The sequence below is a fragment of the Prionailurus viverrinus genome, chromosome E1 (genome assembly GCF_022837055.1).
Source record: "Prionailurus viverrinus isolate Anna chromosome E1, UM_Priviv_1.0, whole genome shotgun sequence".
NCBI classification, from domain to species: domain Eukaryota; kingdom Metazoa; phylum Chordata; class Mammalia; order Carnivora; family Felidae; genus Prionailurus; species Prionailurus viverrinus.
In genome coordinates this window covers 18,303,619-18,323,138 of record NC_062574.1, presented here as the reverse complement: position 1 = coordinate 18,323,138, position 19,520 = coordinate 18,303,619, and the positions used below count along the sequence as shown (strand labels likewise).

At 39.8% G+C, this 19,520-nt stretch overlaps 1 protein-coding gene across 6 annotated transcripts in view; it reads left to right on the top strand.

The window, feature by feature from the left end:
- Positions 1 to 19,520, top strand: part of NLK (nemo like kinase) — a 177,039-nt gene that overhangs the window by 111,890 nt on the left and 45,629 nt on the right. The gene's annotated exons all lie outside the window — the stretch shown is intronic.

Sequence of the window (19,520 nt, the reverse complement as noted above, 5' to 3'; positions counted from 1 at the left end):
CTTCTCACCTTCCCTCTTTAAATATGGCTCCCACCCACTGCCTTACTGCAGACAGACTCTCCTTTTCTATCCTTCCCCACTGCTCCCTTGCAGTGTATTCAATAAACTTCTGTCTTCCTTGTTCTGACTTGGGTGGATCCTTTCACTGCCCACGCTACCGGCTCCCCCCACCCCCAGTCATCGCTCCACATTTGGGGGCCCCCATCCAGTTGAGTGGGACACCACATTATGTATATTTTAACCACAGGTTTGCGGAGGGGGGGGGGGTGGTTAACCTTAAGAAAAGGACCTAACTCTTAGGGCTGAGAGGCAATGGCTGTTGCAGACTGGGAAAGGAGAACAGAAGGATTCTTGGGAATTTACTGGCACCTCTTTAGCCATGTACTCAGCAGCCTGCGCTTTGATTTTGATGGCTGGTTGGGGATTCACAGAGGCAGGACAAGGAAGTGAAGGAATTAGGGAGGGGGCTCCCTAGAGCCCTAGAACTTCACAGGATAGCTGGCTACAATTGATAGAGAAGCAGTTGACATCAAAAGAGGACTTGGCGTCCTCCAAGAAAGGAGAGGCAAGATTCAAAGACAGATGCTGGGCTGATAGCAAGCAGCAGGTTCAGTAGCAGTAGTAGTGTGGTTAGAATATGGAGATTGTGTTCCAAGAAAGGAATTTGTAGTTAGGACAGGTTATAGCCGCTTCTAGATAGAAAGTAGAGCCATGCTCGAAGGTAGATGAAGTAGAATAATAACAGAAATCCTCAGAATTCAGATGGTTGAGAAACTGAGAGGTAGAGATTCTCTGGTTGCACATTAAAATCACCTAGGGAGCCTTTTATAGAAATACAAATGTTCAAACCCTACCTTCTGATTTAATTGGTTTGAGTTTGGTTCTAGGCATCAGTAAGTATTTTTGAAGATGTTCTCCCCAGTGATCTGAATGTGCCCTCAGGGTTGGGATCCACTAGGCTAAAGCACCAGAATAATTACCAGCATGAAGGCTGAAGTTACCCGTGACTACCTGAGGGACTTCAAATATGCAAATGTGAAGCAGCTGTTTGTGTCATTTGGCTAATAAGATCTGGATTGTTGTAAAGACTGCTAGAAACGATGAGGGTAGAAATTGTGAAGTTAATTTCAGGTATGTATGGTTTTCTTTTTTTTTAAAGAAGAGGTCTTTGAGCAGTAGCAGCGGGACCAACCATAGCCTAGAAAAGGGAGGCGAGATGGAAGCAGCTTACTTGGTCTCTACTTGTTAGTTCTTTAAGTGGAGACTGCTCCTCAGAATCATGTCGCTGCTCTTCATGTATGGACCATAAATGCTTTTTGATGACCAAATCGACTGTGATTGATCTACCAGTCTTCAAAAGACATAATTCATCCTCTGTTTAGGCTTTAAGAAAGTTGGAACTTTTTGCCTCAAATAGAATATATTCTAACTTTTTTTTCATTCTGACACACCAGTGGTGTAAAGGGCAGAATTTAAAGTGTAAGTATCAAAGTTTAAAGCCATGTGTATAGTCTTTGACTCGAGGCCTTGAATCAGTCACCCAAAATCTCTGCTTTGTTCATTCTTTGACTTTTTAAACATGATGAAGAGAGAGAGAATTCGTTTATGTCCAATTCCATTCATTTAGCTCATTTTTCAGAGTGAGCATGAGCTCAGAATCAAGAATGTGGTGTTCCCTCAGGTAATTTCAGCTCCCATAGGCTTCCCCTAGTGAGAGAATGTCACCAAACTGAGCATGATACTGGTGCTGAGAGAGGTAGTTTTATACAGTATGACCCCTTAACAAGAGCCAGCTGTTTCATACAGGGTTCGGTCAAAGAAAACAGCACTCTGTTTCGATACCAGAGAACACTATACTGTTGGATTTAATGTGAGTTTGATGTATTGGCTTCCAACATGGCATCTTCCCAGATGACTTTTTGTGATACTCAGTGTTCATTTTGTGCCCTAACTTTAGACCTTTACCCTCAGGAAAGAGGTACCAGCAGGTAGTATAAAGCATAATGGCCATTGCTGTTACCTTTAAGGGGTTCATGGTTCAATTGGGGATGATTGATGAATTTCAAATAATTTTAATATTAATCAGTTTAACACTAAAGATCGTAACCAGATTTTCTTGAGCAGAAAAAACGGCTCTGCCCTTCTCTCCCCGCCTCCCCCAAAAAAGAGTTTGGAAGACTTACCTAGTACTTAAAATTTTCATAGAATAAAACATTTTCTCTAGTCCTTTCTTATAGGATCCATACAAGATCAGTGATCTATTAGTCTAATAAATATATGTTCAGTATTTCCAGTTGTATTTTTATTTTTTCACAAAATTTTAGGCAGTATCTGTTTTGTTTGTGGGTCCGGGTAGCTCTTTCTTTTCTAATAGTGTGGAGCAGTGCTAACAGGTGTCACATCTAAGTGTATAATAGAACGTTCATTACATAAATGTTAGAAAGTGGGGACAAGTGGGAACAAATGGATAAGGCTCTATGTCAGATATTAGGTCTTTTTTTCTTACACCTTTTTTTTTGAGATATAATTGACATATAGCAGATACTACATCTTGACACAGAGGCAGACCCCCCCACCTTTAAATGGACTGCCATTTTATTTCATCTCTTACTGCCATAGAAAGTATTGAGAAACAGACTTCCCTGATATACTTCTCCTAGATTCTTCTTACAGATTTTTGTTCTCCGTATATTTTGAATCCTCCCCGCCCTTCATAACTAGTTCCTTATAATAACTTTGTCTTTTAAAACCTTTAACCAGAAGTGAATTTCATTGGTGATGGGTAGCACTGGGTAGGTAAGGAAGCATCTGTAGCTTGGCATATTGAGAGGCTTGTTCTTCCCTTCACAATGCTGCTTGTGGTGGTTTATACCACTGATTGCAGTCCGCTCTCAGGTTTTAATGACATCATTCTTGCAGCTTTACAATAGATGAGCCTGGAGTAAATTGCTCTCAAATTCTGTTGGGCAGGAGGGTATTCGAAACCAGATTGTCTGGACACAGAAGTAAGTTTTTTAGACCCATTAGGAAAGGTTGGTGGATCTAATTTGAAGGCTTGGTGTCTCTTAGAGAAAGTTTTGAGATTTGTTGTAGTGGCAGTAAGAAGCATGATGCAGTTTATATGACTGATCGGTGTGTTTATCCTCTGAATGGATTAAGAGGTGATCGAAGAATTTGCCCTTTCTCTTCATGAATTAAAAAAACTGGAGAAGCAAAATGTTTATAAAATCTAGGTAAAGGCACTTCTTTCAAAGATTTTTTTTTTTTAAGTTCAGAAAAAAATAATGACTATTCCAGTCATTTCTTTTGGTTTGTTTCTTGACTCTTAATCTCTGTTTTTGTGTGAATGTGCATTTGCTTTGGAGGGTTATGATGGTGGAAAATTAGTAATCGCCAAGCTTTGCCGTCTACATTTGGCAGACAGAGCTTGCCTTTGACTTCTTCAGGGCACTTTGGAAAGAAGAGAACTGAGATTTGAAGTAACATCTTTTTCTCTAGGATGCTTTTTCTGTTTTATTGCACGTGTTTTATTGCAAGGCTATTGTATAGCCTTAGTGACAAGGACTTAGCCAATAGGGCCTTCTGGGGCTATGACAGAGTATGTAAAATGAAGTATGTAGAATGTAGCTTTCCTGTGATTTTCCCTTTTTTCTGGTGATAGAATTGATTTTTTAAAATTAGTTTTAAATTGCAAATTAAAGGTAGTTTTAATTTTTGACATTCTATATACAACAGATTAATTGCCCTAAAAAGAAAAGGAATTTGCCTTTGCCTGGGAAAGAGAATGTTGTATTCAAACATTTTAACAACGTGACCTTTTATTCCATTGATTTCTATAGAGAAGCACAGGCAGGCTTCAGAAAAGGTCAGTGATTCTAATTGAAGCACACACTGATTTTTTTTTTTTTTTTCTAGTTGCAAAGGCGCCCATGCTTTTTGTTGCAAAGAAGATGATGAGATTTAGGGCTGACCATTTGTTACAAGAGAAAGCAATTCTCTCTGTGATGCATTGCTGTTTTTCTTCCACATGGAAAGCATTGTTTGAAATCAACAATATCCATAAACCAGATTTTCATTATCCATGCTATTTAAGGCCCTCATTTTTATTTCAGAGACAGTTACATATCTGAGATCTAGGTTGAAATTTCCCTCCGCTGTGGACCTGAGTTTGGAAGAAAAAAATGTGAGTCTGTTAAGTCTCACATATTTATGGTTGTGAGATTGCCTTCTTTCAAATAGGAATGACCGGATTTCAGAATTAGTGCTTAATGTGGGTTTAAGCATGTTTTCACTGTCATTCTTGGACTTTTCATATAAGAGAATTCATGGACACCTATTTGATAAATGTTTAATATTGCAAGATTTCTTTTTGGTCTGGCTTAGAGTTAGTTTTGTCCAATACGCAGTGGAAGAAAGAATGATCCAGTTTTCATTATCTCAAGTCAGTAAAGACTGTTTAGGCATTAAAATTGTGTTTTCAAAGCTTTCTGTCCATATTCAGTCGGTAGGAAATAATTTGACACAAGTTCTCCGTTTTCTTCTCCCAGTCCAGCTAAACCAGTTAAATAGCCTTATTTTGTTCTCTGAAAGCTTTTAACATATCATTAATAATTTTTCATACAAAATCAGTTACTCATTGCACATAAAGCATTAAATGTATTCTCAGAGTTCAGTTCCCTTGAGCAGGCAGGCCAGACTGCTATAGTTCTGAACTCCAGACGGTAAGAGTTTTTTGAACCTGATAGGTGGGTTTGTTTGTTTTTTGGGGTTTTTTTACATAAGACCGTATCACAAGTATTCACATTTATACACAACTTGGGCTGTCCAGGATGATTAGCTCTCTGTTATGGAAGTGCTTGTTTAGCAGTGCTGTTTTATGACATGTTTGCACAACACCTTGTCATTTATAGTAAGCATTTATTCCTAATAGCTTATAAATTCTCCCAGTGTTTATTGATAGTAGAAGCTGTGTAAAGAATCGGCTTTATTCTTTCTCTTTTGTCTGAGAGGTGGGAACAAGTGAAGTCAGACTGCTTGGCAGGCCTGGATATGGGAATGTGGAATATTGACCTTTATCTCATATTCTTAGAAGATTGTTACATTAGGAAACTGACTAGTGAGTGTCTCCATTTCTTCTCCCTACAAAGCTCTCAATACTAGATACCAGAGCCTAAATTAATATTCTCGATACTAGAGCCTAAATAACAGCACTCTAAAACCAGCCCCCTTCTCCATCCTTCTTCCTGCCATACTCTTCATCATCCCTTGTTCTGTTGCCCGACAGTAGCAGTCTTGAGTGTAATGGCCTCCTAGCACATCATGAAACAAGAACAAGGGTCGTCATCCTCTGTTTATTTCAAAGCCCTTATGATAGTTCAGGGCCTACCTAGTCAGCATTCTGCTAGCTTGACATAATAGAAAATCTGTTGTAGTGGCAAAGAGCCTGGAGTCTGGAGCCAGATTACCTAGATTTGAATTCTGGCTTTGCCTCTTACTACCTGTGTGACCTTGTAACCTCTCTGTGCCTCAGTTTCCTGGTTAATAAAATGGGAATAATAATGGTTCCTACCTCAGAGAGTTATTTTGGGATAGATTGGGATAGAGTGACTGACTTAAAATAGTGCCTGGAAGTTAATAAGCGCTATAAAAGTAGTAAGGGAAGGCCTTATAGAGGAGAACTTATTAAAGCTGACACACAGTAGGAATTCCTATGAGTTTTCTGGTACAAGCAAAGCATGTCAAGCGACTGCCAACAACCAACAGACGACATTAGCAAGTGCTCATCACAGGCAAATGGACTTTGATAATGGCCTATCAATAACAAGCACAGCCTGTTTTCAGAGAGGATTTTTTTAAAATAATAATATGTGAACTGTTGTTAACCTCAGTACCTCATGTCTCCTTACCTGGCATCCTCTTCCCAGCATACAAATCTTCAGCACCTCCAAGCCTTCCACCCAGACTGCATCCACATTATCTTTCTGAGTGCTTTTTTCAGTACCTTTACCAAACCTTTCCTATTAATTAGAAAGAAATGACATCATTTCCTCCTTCAGCCCACCATCCCAAGAGCGATTCGCTTTTTTATGTCCTATAGTTACGTCTCCTAGTACTGTCTGTCCCTTCCTGCCTGCATAAAGGTTACTCAGGCTTTAGCGTACTAGCAAATCCTTAGGTTGTTTTAAAGAACAGTTAAAAGTTCCAACTCACAGTTGGAATTTTTTTTTCCCTCTGCTTTGAAGAGAATCACTATAGATAGAGCAAATTATTCACACCAGCTCTTTTTGAAACACCTGTGTTCCAGGTGAAGCAAAAAAAAAAAAAAAGGAAAGGTTGAATCTAGTCTTTTCACCTCTCCATCAAAAAATAAATATGTCTCTAAAACTTCCCAGCTGGTTGGAATGAAATGCTGTCAGGCTTTCCAACTCTTAGAGGGTAATATTGGATGACAACAAAGCCACACCTAATTTGAGCTGCTGAAAAGCCTCATAACCCCATTATCGTTCTCCTGAACTGCTTAACCTTCTGGTTAACCTTCTGATTATTAGCCTCTTGACATATTTAATTCAGGTGTGAGAATTTAGGGAGGCTCACAGGACTGTTTATTTGATCTTTTTGTATATCCCACTGTTCTGACTTTATTTCTATTTTTTAAGGTTGGTAGACACTAGGAGGCATGTGTTACCTGGAGACCCAGAGGTTTCAGAAGCCACTAAATATATCAGACCTGCCTTAATTGGAGGATATGGGGAAGCAGTGGGGCTTTTAGCCACTTCATAGACCAGCTGAGTCTCCTGCTACCAACTCAATTTATTTGAGAGCAGTACTTCAGGGAACTTAATGGAGCTACAGCACACTAGCACGAATCTGAATTTTAGCCAGATACAATTTCTTTATGTACTGCTCACTGTGGTCGTTTGCTCTCTGCATACTCTATTGGTGTCATTATTAAATATTAAGAACACTGATTTGTACAGTTGGTAATGGGCTTAATAATTGCATGTTTAATTGATAGTCTTTTCCTCTTATTGATACATCGCTTAAAGGTGGCAAGAGAATCAGATGGTAGAAAATAGGATTAGGTCGAGGTGGCTGTTTTCCAAAGGAAGTATATTATGTATGAGCTGAGCGAAGTTTTGTTTTGTGTGCATGTGTTGTTTGTTTGTTTGTTTGTTTTTGGATATGTGGAATACTGATCAGTTACTCATTTTTACTACCCTGAGCTCCAGACTGAGAAACCTATTACTAGAAGCCCTTTACCAGAACCAGGGTCCCTGCGTAAAAGGGTCTCAAAAGTCTAACAAAGATTAGCACTTTTATAATTGTTCCCTTGAGTTTCCAGTCTGTCCAAAACCAACCCTAGGTCTCTCTCAAAAATTATATGCCCTGTAGAAAACTTTTCTTGATCTAAAAGGTTTTTATGTCCTCATATGAAAGAATGTGACTATCATCGACATACTATTTTTTGGTGCCAGAAAACCACCAGACCCCATTTCATAAGTGAATAAAACTTTCCTCTTCAGCACGGATATCCTTAAGAGATTGCCTAATCTTTCCTTTTAAGATCAGTAGCTTAAAGGAACTTTTTCAACCGGTTGCCTGTTTTGTGTTTTTGTGGTTTTTGGTTGGTTGGTTGGTTGGTTGGTTGGTTGGGTTTTTTTGTACTAACATTCTTTTGGCTTTTTTTTTCTTCAGGGAGGGGGAAATGTCAGGAAAAATAAGAACATGGTCATACATTTTGGCAAAGGCATGGACTTTGATATTGGGCATTCCTGAATTCATCTCCTTATTTCCCCTCCTCTCTTTTAGCTTTTTGACCTTCAAAAGTTACATGATACTTTTCCCTGAGCCTCAGTTTTCTCAATGATAAACGGAGATAATATTTTTCTTCAAAGGACTGTTGCAAGGAATAAACAAATTAGTGTATGTAACACATTTGGCACAGTGCCTGGCATATTGATATTTAATAAATTCAGTATCCTTCCTCCCTCCTGTAACAGTGATGGTGATAACAGCTACCCAAGTAATCTCCCTGTTCCCTCGGTTGCCAGACATTTATATATGATTCACATACAACATCTAAACCCTGGCAGTAACCCTGTGTAGTAGATTTCATTGTCCCTATTTTATAAACGCAGAAACAAACTCTGAGGATTTCGTTAGCTTGCCTGATGTTATTAAGCCAGTAAGTAGCAGTTGACAATCTAACCTAGTCTTTCATCCCAAAACCTACACCACGCCGCCTCCCACTGCCTGAATTCCTTTACCTCCTCGTTGTAAAAACCAGCTTCCTGGCCTTCTCTCTTCTGAAGTAGAATTATTTCCTTCCCCTTTACCCCAAAGTTTATCTTTTGAAAGACAGTACAAGTTCAGAACAAAGGCCAGGATCTTGTATTCACTCTGCTGCACACTAGTTTGTAAAATGGGAATCACGATAGGATTTCTTTCTTAGAGCAATTAAGAGTACATGAGGCTAAGTAAATTTAAAGCTGGGGGCTTAGCACATAGAAAACTCTCGACAAATAGGAGCTTTTTTTTTTCTCAATAAGTATTTTTCTTTTTCAGTCAAGCTTCTGTGGCCATGTACAGTACATTAAAAATCTTTTTGCTTCCTTGTTTTCTCTACTTGATGTTTACAGCTCATCTCAGTCCCTTCTGACCTCTTGTATGTTGCCTTGCATTCGTCCATCTTTTTTCTCTGTGTTGTCATGGAGTTAGCAAGCCTTCTACACCCACTTGGTGCCCAGTCGGTATTTATTGATGCTAATGATGATGGTTACACAAAGATGCTGCTGGCACCAGTCCTGTAGCCTCTGAGACTGCTTGAATAATCATGACCTCCTAAAAACAGAAAAGGAGTCAATCATCTGACTCCTAATTGAAGGTCAGAATTTGGTGTCAGCATTTGTTTCTGTGGTGATTGTGTAGCTTTTTCTGCAGAATTACCTTTGACAGTTGGAGTAGTCAGGTTTTCTGGCATGCGGCTGATTATCATGCATTCTTAAATTACTTCCTAAAATAGATCATAGAGATGGGTGGGTCAAGCAAATACTGATCATGGTACAGATTTGTTTTAATTGGAGCAAGGGGTCAGGGAGTCCTACCATTGAGGGTATAGTTGACTGCCAGGCTCTAGATGAATTTCCTGTTCTTCTTGCCCATAATCATTTTTGCATCAAAGAAAATTGTGCAAAACTGTTTTTTTGTTTTTAATGTTTGTTTACTTCGGGGACAGAGAGAGATAGAGCACGCGTGGGGGAGGGCCAGAGAGGGAGGGAGACACGGAATCCGAAGCAGGCTCCAGGCTCTGAGCAGTCAGCACAGAGCCGGACGTGGGGCTCCAACTCACAAACCTCGGGATTGTGACCTGAGCTGAAATTGGATGCTTAACCGACTGAACCACCCACGTGCCCCAAACTGGTTGGGTTTGGGTGGGGTTTTTTTTAATGTTTTTTTTTATTTTTGAGAGAGAGAGTGTGTATGCAAGCAGCCAGGGAGGGGCAGGGAGAAAGAGAAACAGGATTTGAAGCAGGCTCCGTGCTGACAGCAGAGAGCCCGATGTGGGGCTAGAACTCATGAACCATGAGATCATGGCCAGAGCCAAAGTCAGACGCTTAACCCACTGAGCCACGCAGGCACCCTAAAACTTGTTTTAGTCATAAATACTTCCCTTTTGTCTGCCTTTCTGGTATCTCTTCTATATTCCCACCTCATTTCTTCTAAGGAATGTTAGAAGATTCCTTATTTTTGCTTTTTTCCTGCTTTGGTCTCTGTCCTTCATGAGCATATTTTCATCCTCAGCAACTTTCGGGGAAGTCGAGCATTGTGTCGCGCATGTTAAATTTGGGTGCAATGCACTAAAAACTCTGCTAATGACAGTGATGTGCGTTATTCTAAAGAGTGTCATGATGTTGAGGTTGAACTTACAACTCTTGGCAACGTACTTCCATAATTTCAGTATCCAGGATTTTTAAATAAAAGAAGGAAAGAAATGAAAAAAATGTTTTTTAATAGAAAAAGAAAAATGCTGTGCAAAGGGAGATTATAACCAAAAGCAAAATCAGTATCTCATCTGTGGCAGGTTTCATTTAATAGAAAGTACAGATTATTTCTTACCGTATCTAATAATTCCCAAACGTATGTTTTCTTTCTTTTTTTTTTTAAGTTTATATATTTTTTTTGAGAGAGAGAGAGAGAGAGAGAAAGACCACACAGATGGGAGATGGGCATAGAGAGAGAATCCCAAGCAGGCTCCACACTGTCGTCAGTGCAGAACCCGATGCGGGACTTGAACTCACAAACTGTAAGATTATGACCAGAGCCAAAATCAAGGGTTGGATGCTCAACTGACTCAGCCATCCAACCGCCCCTCAATCTTCTCTTTTCAACTTAGCCTGCCCACCAAAGGCCTGGCCTATATTTCTAGCAGTCTCTAATGCAGACTTTTTTTCCCCTCCCATTTCTTGTCCAGGGCTGCTAGCTCAGCCCCCACACGCAGTATGTTAGCCAGGGATTCCTCTTATTTATATATATATATATATATATATATATATATATATGAACATATATATGAATAATAGGCTAACATATACACATAAGCTAATTTAAGTTCTCCTCTATTTAAAGTAATTAATAGGGAACATAAAGCTGTTCAAGAAGCTATTTCAAGTAAGCATATATGATTCACAGGTACTGGAAAATATTTATTGAATATCAATTTTAGCTTTATAACTTGACTAAAGAAGGGTAAGAAGAGTAAGACTTGAAAGAAGTGGAATATTCAGGAGGTGGAAAGAGAGGCAAAGAATGTCAGGTAGAAAAAGTTGCCTCTGTGATTTTTTAACTTTTGTCTTATTTTTCTGTTGGCAAAAGGGGTGTAATTATTTAGCCTGTCGGCCTGACATTCCTCACCCCCAGTCTATATCTGTTACATGGGAATAGTCCCCGGTTGCTAGGAGGATTGAATGAGGTGACCTGTGTTAAAAGTGGCATACAGGAGACTCAAAATACTTCTGAGCAAACTGAGATAATCCCTCAGCAAATTGTAGGGTTGTTTCTTACTTGAGGCTCTGGCCTACTAGCGACAGAACTAAGACTAATTCAGGCGCTAGAAGAAATGAATTAAGAGTACTTGTGTGCATTTGAGCAATTACTTCAGACATCTTCGGATTCAGTTCTTCCAAAAGGAAAGACTCAAAATCACAAAGAGAACAATTAGTTCTTTATAATAATAGCCTGTGACTTGTGTTGTGAGAATTCCTTGAGATAATTCAAAGTGTTTAGAACGTGCCAGGCACATAGTAAGAACTCAGTAAGTGTTCATTGCTTTTATTTTTATTGTTTCTCATGTGTTTAAAAAAAAATTTTTTTTAGGGACGCCTAGGTGGCTCAGTGGGTTAAGCGTCTTACTCTTGGTTTCAGCTCAGGTCATGATCTCACGGTTCATGGGTTCAAGCCCTGCATCAGGCTCAGTGCTGACAATGCAGAGCCTGCTTGAGATTCTGTCTCCCTCCCTCTCTGCACTTCCCCTGCTTGCTTTCTCTCTCTCTCTCTCTCTCTCTCTCTCTCTCTCTCTCTCAAAAATAAATAAACCTTTTTTTAATAAAATAAAAATAATTTTTTAAAGTAAACCATTTTAAGGAAACCAAATGTATGTGTTTTTACGGATAGAGGCAAATTGCCAATTAGAATGTGCATCTAATTTAGAAATTCAGTAGGAGCTAAAGAAATCTTGATGGTTTTCTCGCATTTATCTTTTTTTTAAGATTTTAAGTAATCTCTACACCCAATGTGGGGCTCGAACTCACAACCCTGAGATCAAGTCGCATGCCCTACCAACGGAGCCAGGCAGGTGCCCCAGTTTCCTCACATGTTTAAAGATCTAAATCTCTAGCTATTGGAATTTAGAGCCTACGCTCTCTCTTGCTCACTCTTGTTCTCCAAAAAAAAAAAAAAAGCTTTTCTTTATTTCAAAGTAATCTGCATTCTGTGATGATACTCGTCGGTAAGACATGGGAATGATAGTAGGAAGGCTCCTATGGGAACCAGGTTGGTGGGGTCGAGACTCCCTGGACCAAGAGCTGGGAAACCAGAGGTAGTTCTGGCATTTTACACACCAGAATGTGACCTTGGGTAAATCACATAACCTCTCTGGCCAAGTTTTTATTTCTATTAACTAATATACCCCGGTGGCTAATAATATTTGAGAAAGCAGCAAAAGGACTGTTTTCTACCCCGTTAAAAATCACCTTCTAGGGGCGCCTGGGTGGCGCAGTCGGTTGGGCGTCCGACTTCAGCCAGGTCACGATCTCGCGGTCTGTGAGTTCGAGCCCCGCGTCAGGCTCTGGGCTGATGGCTCAGAGCCTGGAGCCTGTTTCCGATTCTGTGTCTCCCTCTCTCTCTGCCCCTCCCCCGTTCATGCTCTGTCTCTGTCCCAAAAATAAATAAACGTTGAAAAAAAAAATCACCTTCTAAATGTCCACATTAGCAATAGTAACAACATCGGCAACAAAAAGCTCTTTAAAACAGCGTGGAAACACTGTTGTTTCCCTTGGGCACCCGAGGCATCAGAGCAGCATCCCCCCCACCCTTGAATTTATAATTGTTAATTTGCATCATTCATTTTTCTGAAGCAAATCAGTACATTTTGAAATCCATATTTTGCGGAGCTAGTTAACTAATTGCTGCAATCAGCAGCAATTTATTTTCTAACAGGGCTGTTCAAATCACTCTGAGGTTGCCATACCGTGTGGTGTTTTTTATGATCATGTTTTTAACGATGAGTTTTAATAGGGGAAAATGGTTAATCTGTTAATATTCTCCTGAAAACGCTAACGTTAATCCTATATTTTATCTTTACCCAAAGGTAACTTAAGAGGCCATAGCAGAGTCATTGACCCAGGGGGTACACCAGCTGTTGGAGAGGCTGTCCCATTTAGAAGGACCAAGAGAGGGAAAGAGTACCCTGTTTTCCCTCTTGTTTGGAGACCCTCATTAAATTACTCAGAAACAATAATCAGATAGCTGCTGTTCAAGTTAATGGCACCTCTGAGTCCCTGTCAAGAGAGCTTTATTTAATGCGCAACAGACCTGGAGAGATGCAGGTGCTTTTTCAGGCCCTCATTTAATTTAAGCTGCTTTAGTTGGCATGGCAACTAGTTGAGACATCTGGGAGACATTATGCTGGGGATTGAGACTTCAGAGAATTTCTGCTGGAGCAAAGCAGAAACCTTATCATAAAGTGGTGTGTGTTGCTTCTAAATTTCTGAAGCTATACTGTTAAATCTTCAAATTCAGGAATTGTATTGTACAGAGAAATCAAATTTTTAAAGGTTGGCCTGTTTGTTGGCTTGTTTTCTGTGAGGAAAAAACTCCTTTATTTGTGGAGTGAAAAATGTATTTCCCCTGAAGGATTTACTTTGCTAAACTAAAGCTTGATAAAACTTATTCTCTGCAGAGTAGCCTATTTAATCACTTTATAAAAATAATACATTTAAAATTTTTCAGTCTTTTATGTTTAAAAAGATTTTAGAGGAAGGGCGCCTGGGTGGCTCAGTCAGTTAAACGTCCGACTTCAGCTCCGGTCATGAGGTCATGATCTCACGGTTCGTTGATTCGAGCCCCACGTTGGGCTCTGTGCTGACAGCTCAGAGCTTGGAGCCTGCTTCCGATTCTGTGTCTCCCTCTCTCTCTGCCCCTCTCCTGCTCGTGTTCTGTCTCTTTCTCTCAAAAATAAATAAAAAAAATTTTTTTTAAAAAAAATTTTTTTTTTTTTTTTTAATGTTTACTTTTGAGACAGAGAGAGACAGGGCATGAACGGGGGAGGGTCAGAGACAGAGATGGAGACACGAAATCCGAGGCAGGTTCCAGGCTCCGAGCGGTCAGCACAGAGCCCGACGCGGGGCTCGAACTCACGGACCGCGAGATCGTGACCTGGCTGAAGTCGGACGCTTAACCGACTGCGCCACCCAGGCGCCCCTAAATAAACAAATTTTTAAATAGAAAAGATTTTAGAGGAGAGGAAAGCATCTCTGCACAGAGGTAATAAGCAAAATGGTAAAGGTGGACAGGAGCTTTGTGTGGTTTTTGCCCTAGATTTTCCGGTTAATTTAAGTTTATTAACCTACCCCCATTCACTTTTTTTTGTTTTTATTAAGTTTTTTACTTGAATTCAAATGTAGGTAACATAGAGTGTTATGTTAGTTTCAGGTGTACAATATAGTGATTCAGCAATTCTCTGCATTACTCAGTGCTCTACCCCATTTTCTTTTAAGTCAGCTTGTCATCTTCAGCAGAGGTATACTCCTTTTTTTTTTTTTTTTAATGTTTATTTATTTAAGAGAGAGAGTGTGTGCTTGCAAGCAGGGGAGGGGCAGAGAGAGAGAGAGAGAGAGAGAGAGGATCCAAAGCAGGCTCCGTGCCGACAGCAGAGAGCCCAATGCGGGGCTCAAACCCACAAACCATGAGATTGTGACCTGAGCTGAGTCAGACGCCCGGAAGACTGAGTCACCCAGGCGACCCTCTCTTTTCTTAAGTGTTACAACAGGCAGTTGAATGAAAGAGTTTTCAAGTTCACAGATCCTGAGGACAGTGACGTGGTAATCTAGTCATTTGTGTTTAACAGGGGGAATACCCTCTAGTTTATATTTTATGAGAAATTATACACATAGGCATGTGGTCTTAGTAGAGAAGAATTGACTTTACCATTTGAAATCATGCTTTATATTCATTTTGAATGCCTTCCTTTTTGACACCTGGTAATACTTTGCTCTGTGTTAGGTAGGGTTAAACCATATGAAATTGTTTTTCTTGGTCAAAAGTGGTCCGGTGTTGTCAGTTCAAATCCAGTAGATTTAGGGTGAACAACACCTTGATCAGGAAATACATGTTTTATAATGCTAAATGAAATGTAAGAATTTTTTTCTGAAATGAGTACTTATTTCTAAAATATCTGGTTATAGAGCAGTACCCATTCCAGCCAGCCAGTGTTTTCCTTTTCCCCTTTCTTTGAAAATGTAGTCTCTGTTAGAAGAAAGCATATGACATTATTTCATACTTACTCTCTGTTTTTGGCTTTTGTATCGTTTATTCCTTTTATAAGTCAAAGCAAGATTTTTCAAGTGCCAGCAATATGAATTCAACCCGATAACTTGAAAATTAGATGTTTTCTCTCTGCTACTTGCCTGCATACCAACTGTCACTACTAACAGTAAAGATTCTGGCATCACAACTTGGCTCCCAGTTTTGTAGATACGAAAGGCAGAGTAGAATATAACCTGCTCTTCACTTCCGTGCAAGAACTTTTCAATCCTCGCAGGAACAAAAAGTTGTCAAACTCAGCAGACGTGCCTGACATCCCATACAGATAAGTGCTTCATACTGTCTTTAGGAATTTTTTTTTCCCCTGGAGTAAAATCTCAAGTTGACAACATTTAATACAGTGATAGCAGTTATGACGTGTCTCTGTTTTTGTTTTGTTGTTGTTTTATGTGTAATGTTTCTTTGTTTTTGCCCCTTGATATTTCTGGAACCAATTCAAGAATATTGGGACTTCTGATTAAGGCTTAATGGTGCCAATAGAAGTTTTTTCTTGTCTCTATGATTAAGAGTTCCTAGTGGGTGGAAATGATGAAATAGAGAACAGAAAGATTTCCTAGTGGGGAAAAATATTTTCAATGCATACAAGAGGGAAATAGTAAGATTCAGATACTCTTTTCCTATCCTGCAGAAGACCAAAGCTTTATTCCTTGGAGACAGCATGAGCTGAGCTGTCGTGTCTTTGGCCCCTTCCCCAACTCCTACAGAACCTGGCAGCCTGGCCTGTGCCTTCTAAGACAGAAATTTGGAAGACTTCTCTAGAGAAATGGATTAACCCAAGAGAAAGGATCTATATACATAATCGAAGACCCCTTATGACACAAAACTGTAAAGCTCTAAGCCCTCCCACAGAGCCACATTACAGTCAAACGGTAATAACCTAAATGTCCAGTGATAGGGATTGCTTAAGTCATGACATAATCCATAAGATGGAATACTATTTAAAGCACCTAAAATTATATTAAAGAACCGGATTACCATGAAAAGATGTTCACAAGATATTTTAAATGGGAAAAAGAAGCGTATGTAATATGTTCTGCTTCGACACCATAATTCCACTTAAAGGAATATATTAGGAAATAATCCAATTCACATAAGGATATAGATACATAGATATGTGATGTTTATCTCAGGTTTGCTTAAAGTATAATTAGAAATAACTTGGATTTTCAACAACGATAGGTTGGTTAAATGAATTCTACTCATTCATTTGAACACTTTATGGTCATAAAAATTCTGCTTCATTAGAATATTTAACAAGGCACCTGGGTGGCTCAGGCGGTTAAGTGTCCCGACTCTTGATTTCATCTCAGGTCGTGATCTTGCGGTCATGAGATCAGTCCCTTTGTCAGGCTCTGCACCGGGCTTGGAGCCTGCTTAAGATTCTCCCTCTCCCTCTGCTCCTTCCACACACTTGCGTGCACATGCACAGACTCTGTCAAAAAAAATTTGCAGGGGCGGGGGGTGTGCCTGGGTGGCTCAGTTGGTTGAGCATCTGACTTCGGCTCAGGTCACGATCTCACAGTTTGTGGGTTCGAGCCCCGCATCATGTTCTGTGCTGCCAGCTCAGAGCGTGGAGCCTGTTTCGAATTGTGTGTCTCCCTCTCTCTCTGCCCCTCCCTCGCTCACGCTCTGTCCCTCTCTGTCTCAAAAGTAAATAGACATTAAAAAAATTTTTTTTAATTTTTTAAGAATATTTGATAACAGGAGAAAATGCTGTATTTTATTAAGAAAACAGGCAGCAACACCACGTTTATGTTAGAGTCCCAATTTTAAATATACATACGTGTATGCATGTACAACATTTTCACAAAGATGTTATAGGTTCATTCAAAGAGGTAGGATTCTGGGTCATTTTTCTATTCCTTGGCTTTCTTGTATTTCTCTAGTTTTATACAGTGAAGGTTTTCTTTAAAAGCTTTTTTGGAAATTTTCAAAAATACAGAAAAGTAGAGACAGTAGTATAATAACTATTATTTACCTGCTACCCACATTCAGCAGTTGTTCATCATTTTGCCAATCTCACCCCCTTTCCCTTTTTATTGAGGGCAGGGAAAGGAAGGCTGAAGGTATTTTAGAGTAGATCTCAAGGGCACCTGGGTGGCTCAGTTGGTTAAGCATCCAGCTCTTGATTTCGGCTCAGGCCATGATCTCCTGGTCATGGGATTGAGCCCCAAGTCAGGTTCCGTGCTGTGCGTGGAGCCTGCTTGGGATTCTCTCTCTCCCTCTCTCTCTGCCCCTCCCCTACTCTTCTCCCTCTCTCCCCCCTTCCCTCTCTCTCTCTCAACCATAAATAAATGTATTTTTTTTAAGTAGATCCTAGACTTCAAATTATTTTACCTATACTTAAATTTGCATTTCTAACTGATAAGAGTCTTAAAAACCTATTATGTCATTATCACACGTAATAAAATTAGGTAATTCCATACTATTCCCTGATTTCCTTAAAGATCTTTTTTTTTTTAATTTGTTCTAATGTTTATTTATTTTGAGAGAGAAAAGAGCACAAATGGGGGAGGGGCAGAGAGAGAGGGTGACACAGAATCGGAAGCAGGCTCCAGACTCTGAGCTGTCAGCACTGAGCCTGATGCGGGGCTCGAGCTCATGAGCCGTGAGATCATGACCTGAGCCAAAGTCAGATGCTTAACCAACTAAGCCACCCAGGCGTCCCACTCAAAGATCATTTTTTTAGTCAGGTTTGTTTGAATCAGATTCTAAACACAGTCCATATATATTGTGTTTCATTATTACATCTCGAGACTATTTTATCCCAAACATTCCTACCTTCTCCTCCCCTCACCTACCCAACCCCCCCCCCCTTTTTTGTCATTGATTTGTTGGAAAAATTTTTTCAGAAGAATGATCCACATTGTGTTTAGCTGATTGCTTCTTCATGGTGTCTCTTGCTCTTTTATTCTCCATGTTTCTAGTAAACTAGTAATTAGAGCTAGAGGATTCGTTGTATTAAGGTTTTTTTTTTTAAAGACCTGAATACTTTCTGGGCAGTGGTGTGCATCTTAATAGAGATACAATATCTTATCCCACATTAAGTGTTGCTAGGTTGAGTGGTGATTTGAGGTGATGCTGATCAGTCTCGTCCCTTTCAAATGGTTTTAGCAGCCATTGATAATTGATGCCTGTATCCGTGATACCATAGACGTTGAAAAATGGCAATTTTTATTTTTTTACTCATCTAACATTGCTTCTGCATTCATTAACTGAAATTCTTCTATTAAAAAAACACAGCAAACACTTAGTATATTTTATTACAGTTTTTAAAAATATAACTCAAAAAAAGAAAGGAAGATAAAACCCAGCCATTGAAACAATCTTAAACATAGTCAAGACCGAGTTCTACTACTGTGTAACCTTAGATAGGTTACTTGCCTTCTGGTAGCCTCAATTTCCTCATCTGTAATTGGAAGTACTAACACCTCCCTCGTAGGATTGCCATGAAAATTAGATGAGATGATATATTTAAAATACTAGTAGAGTATTGTTTATCTAGTGGGTGCTCGGTATATATTAGTTCATTTACTCAACAGATGTTTATAGGAGACTTAACTGTAATGCAGGCATTTGTTTCTGACAGTTTGGGATGGACTTGTGAACAAAACAGACAAAAACTCTTGTCCTCATGGAGCAGGACTGGGGAGGCCAACAAACAATAAACATAATAAGTAAATTATGGAGGAGAAGTACTAAAGAGAAAAAAGAAAAGGTAGAGATGTGCAGGGGGATAGCTGTTGTATAAAGCATGCAAGGTGCGGTACTGGGGTGGTCAAGGTAGGCCTCATTCAAAAGATCAGATTTGAGCAAAAACACAAAGGAGGTGAGAAAGTTAGCCGGGGTGTCTGGGAAAGCCCATTCAGGCAGAGGGAGCAGCTAGAGCAAAGGTCAGAGTGTGTCTAACATGTTTAGAGAATAACAAAATAGCAAAAATGGTAAGAAAGGAGGTCAGAGCAGTAAGATGCCAGATCATTTCTGGCCATGTAAGGACATTTTAAGGACTTTGGCTTTGACTCTAAATGAAATAAGCTTTTGCAGAAGAGTGACATAATCTGGCTGTCATTCAAAAAGATTGTCCTGTGGGGGCGCCTGGGTGGCGCAGTCGGTTAAGCGTCCGACTTCAGCCAGGTCACGATCTCGCGGTCCGTGAGTTCGAGCCCCGCGTCAGGCTCAGGGCTGATGGCTCAGAACCTGGAGCCTGTTTCCGATCCTGTGTCTCCCTCTCTCTCTGCCCCTCCCCCGTTCATGCTCTGTCTCTCTCTGTCCCAAAAATAAATAAACGTTGAAAAAAAAAAAATTTACAAAAAGATTGTCCTGTGAAATGCAGCCCCCTCCAAAAAAAGGTGAATTGATGAATGCAAAGAGCCATGGATAAACATGTACTAAATCAAATTGTTAAGTATAGAATCTGGGTG